Below are 4,414 nucleotides of genomic sequence, written 5' to 3' on the forward strand. Positions count from 1 at the left end.
TTGGCTTTGCCTACCCATGAGCAATTGCTATTTCTCTAATTGTCTAAATATGTCTTTATTTGTTTGAAAAGTGTTTTATAATTGTGTTGATACTAGGTTTAACTTGGCAGGTAGACTCCCAAGTATTTTATTTTGTTTGTAGTTATTTTAGACATTGATTCTTTTTTTCTTTTTTTGCGGGGCAATGAGGGTTAAGTGACTTGTCCAGGGTCACACAGCTAGTAAGTGTCAAGTGTCTGAGGTCAAATTTGAACTCAGGTCCTCCTGAATCCAGGGCCAGTGCTTTATACACTGCACCATCTAGCTGCCCCCATAGTTATTTTAAATGAGATTTCTCTTTCCATCTCTTTTTGCTGAACTTTGTTGACAATATATAGAAATGCTTATGATTTATGTAGCTTCTTTTTATGTCCTGATACTCTGCTAAAGTTGCTAATTGTTTCAGTTCATTTTTTATTTGATTCGCTAAGATTTTCTAAGTAGGTCATCAGATTGTCTGCAAATAGTTATATTTTTGTTTTCTTATAGCCTATTCTAATTCCTTGAACTTCTTCTTCTCTTATTGCTACATATAACATTTTAAGTATAATATTGAATAACAGTAGTGATATGGGGCATCCTTGCTTTACCCCTTATCTTACTAGGAAGACTTCTAGACTATTCTCATTAAAGATAATACTTGCTGATGTTTTGGATAGATACTACTTACTGTTTTAAGGAAAGCTTGATTTATTCCTATGTTCTCTAGTGTTGGTTTTTTTTCATCACTCACCATTTCCTTTATTTGTACAAAATAGTGAATAATCATACAGGCTGAGAAAAATGAGTCATTTTAGGGTTTAAACAATTCCTTCTGTCCTGAATGAAGCATCTATTTTGAAGGCTTGGGACTTGCAGCTTTAGCCTCAGCATCTTTGGGTTTGGACTCAGCAGGCTTAGCAGCCTTGGGATCAGACTTAGTTGTCTTGGGATCTGACTTGGCTGCCTTGGCAGTAGACTTCATGACCTTGGGGCCGGACTTGGCAGCCTTGGGATCAGGCTTACTGACCTTGGTGTTAGACTTGGCGGCCTTAGGGTCAGTGGGCTTGGTGGCCTTGGGGTCAGTGGTCCTGGCAACCTTAGAGGCAGGCTTTGTGATCTTGGGGTCTGGGCATTTGATGCCAACCCTAGGGCCTGGATGCTTGGTGGCCATCTTGAGGCCAGCACTCCGGGCACTGGCCTTGGGTATCTTGGGCATCTTGTGCCTGAGGAGCTTGGCCTTGGAGGCCATGGTGCTCAGGGCTTTGATGGCTTCTGCTTGGGCCTTGATGGCTTTGACATTGTTGGCCTGCATCTTCTTCAGTCCCTTCTTGTTGTGTTTCTTGGCAAAGCGTATGTTTCTCAGAAACTTGGGGTCAACCCCTTTCAGAGACTTGTATCTCTGTGACCTAGGTTTCTTGATGCCATTTCTGTGTCATTTTCTTGATTGGTTGTGGGTGGTATGGTTCTTAGACTTAGCCATCTTTACACCACAGCCTGCTATAACAGGCACTCCACCGACCAGAAGAGGCTGAAAGTGAGAGCACTAGTGTTTTTTTAATACAGATGAGTGTTGCATTTTATTAAAAGATTTTTGACTTTGATTAGTATATGATTTTTGTTGCTTTTGTTATTGATATGGCCAATTATTACTGATGGTTTTTCTTAATATTTAACCAGCCCTGAAATCCTGATAAAAATCACACCTGGTCATAGTGTATGATTTATGTAATATATTGCTATAATTTCCTTGCTAGTATTTTTTATATAATTTTAAAATCAATATTCACTAGGAAAATTGATTTCTAATTTTCTGTCTGTTTTTCCTCTTCCTGGTTTAGGTATCAGTACCATATGGAAGGTCATAAAATAAAACTGGTAGGACTCCTTCTTTGCCTATTTTTCCAAATAGTTAATACAGTATTGGAATTAATTTTTCTTTACAGGTTTGGTAGAATTCACTTGCAAATCCATCTGGTACTGGGGATTTTTTCTTAGGAAGTTCATTGATGGCTTGTTCAATTTCTTTTTCTAAGATAGGGTTGTTTAAGTATTCTCTTTCCTCTTCTGTCAATCTGGATAATTTATATTTTTAAAATATTTATCCATTTCACTTAGATCATTAGATTTATGGGCACATAATTAGGTAAAATAGCTTCTAATAATTGATTTAATTTAATCTTCATTGGTAGTGAATTCACACTTTTCATTTTTTATACCAGTCATTTGATTTTCTTTCTTTTTAAAAAATCAAATTGACTAATTTTTTATCTATTTTATTGTGTGTTTTTTTCATAAAACCAGCTGCTAGTTTTATTTTTAGCTCAATGGTTTTCTTTTAATTTTATTAATCTCTCCTTTGATTTTCAGGGTTTTCAATTTGGTGTCTAATTGGGAATTTGTCATTTGTTCTTTTCTTTTCTTTTTTAGTCTCATGAATAATTCATTTATCTGCTCTTTCTCTATTTTATTAATGTAAGCTTTTAGAGACATAAAATTTCCCCTAAGCACTGCTTTGGCTGCATCCCATAAATTTTATTATATTGTCTCATTGTTGTCATTCTCTTTAATGAAATTATTGATTGTTCCTATGGTTTGTTCTTTGACATACTGATTCTTGAGGATTAGGTTATTTAGTTTCCAATTAATTTTTAATTTATGTTTCCATGGCTCTTTATTGAATGTGACTTTTATTGCATTATGGTCTAAAATTATGCATTTAATATTTCTTCTTTTCTTCATTTGGTTGTGAGGTCTTTATGCCCTAATATAAGGTCAATTTTTGTGAAGATACCATGTACCACTGAGAAAAGGATATACACCTTTTTATTCTCATTCAATTTGCTCCAGAGGCAAATTACATCTAAATTTTCTAAAATTCTATTCATCTCTTCAACTTTTTTTTTCTCATTAGATTTATCTAGTTCCTAAAGAGGAAATTTGAGATCCCCCACTAGAATAGTTTTGCTGTTTAATTCATTCTATAACTCATTTAACTTTTCCTTTAAGAATCTGGATGCTGTTATTTGGTGCATATATGGTTGTTTGTTTGTTTGTTTGTTTGTTTTTTTAGTGAGGCAATTGGGGTTAAGTGACTTGCCCAGAGTCACACAGCTAGTAAGTGTTAAGTGTCTGAGGCCAGATTTGAACTCAGGTACTCCTGACTCCAGGGCCAGTGCTCTATCCACTGTGCCACCTAGCTGCCCCACATATATGTTTTGTATTGACATTTCTTCATTGTCTATGGTACCTTTCAATAAAATGTTGTTTCCTAGCTTATCTCTTTTGCTTAGGTCTATTTTTACTTTTGCTTTGTCTGAGATCATGATTGCTACTTGCTTTTTTTTTTAAAACTTCAGTTGAAACACAACATATTCTTCTCTAGCCCCTTATTTTTACTCTGTGTGTCTCTGTTTCAAGTGTGTTTCTTGTAAATAACATAATTTTGGACTCTGTTTTTTAATCCATCCTTCTATCTGCTTCCATTTTATGGGTGAGTTTATCCTATTCACATTCAAATTTATGATTACTAATTGCATTTCCCCTTCATCTTATTTTTGTTTTTCTTTCTCTTTCTCTTTTTACCCTGTGCCTTCTCAAAAGTCTATTTTGCTTCTGACCACTGCTTCCCTTAATTCACCCTCACTTCTATTCCCTTCACCTCCTACTTTTCTCTTGCATAAGACAACTTTCTATACGAAACTGAGTGTGTATGCTATTCTCTCTCTGAGCCAATTCTGATGAGAGTAAGGTTCAAGCATTGCCTACCCCATTCCATCTTTTCCTCCACTTGGAAAAGTTCTTTTTTTTTTTGCTTCTTTTATGTGAGATGATTTCCCCCATTCTATCTTTCTCTTCCCCTTTCTCCTGGGGATTCCCTCTTTCTTACCCCTTAATTTTATTTATTTTTAAATCATCACATCATAGTCAACTCTTACCTGTGCCCTCTGGCTATGTAGTTGCTTTTACTGCACTAATAATGATAAAGTTCTTAGGAGTTACAAGTATCATCTTCCCATATAGGAACATAAACAGTTTAACCTTATGAGTGCCTTATGATTTCTCTTTCATGTTTACCTTTTTATGCTTCTCTTGTCTTGTATTTACAAGTTAAATATTCTACTCATCTCTAGTCTCAAAGTCTTCCATTTCATTTAATATCATTTTTCCCTTGAAGGGAGAATCAGGAATCCTACTCCTTTTACCACAAATGCTCTTCACTCTAGAACTGTGACCAGGGTCCCTGCTCCCCTGCAGCTGCACATGCTAGTGCTCCTTTTTGCCCTGGAATTGCAACATGGAACCTCCATTCCAGTGTCTCAGACCTCTCCCACTCACTTCTTAATTTGCCTTGGGATAGAAAAAAATCTCTTACCTTAAACTTTTGTTTGCTCTG

General features: G+C 35.7%; 1 pseudogene; it reads right to left on the bottom strand.

Annotated features, from left to right (window-relative positions):
- Window positions 1-856: 856 nt before the first annotated feature.
- LOC122744670 lies at window positions 857-1,501 on the bottom strand (annotated as a pseudogene).
- Between the last annotated feature and the right edge of the window lie 2,913 nt (window positions 1,502-4,414).

This window comes from Dromiciops gliroides, chromosome 2 (genome assembly GCF_019393635.1).
Source record: "Dromiciops gliroides isolate mDroGli1 chromosome 2, mDroGli1.pri, whole genome shotgun sequence".
In the NCBI taxonomy this organism is placed as follows: domain Eukaryota; kingdom Metazoa; phylum Chordata; class Mammalia; order Microbiotheria; family Microbiotheriidae; genus Dromiciops; species Dromiciops gliroides.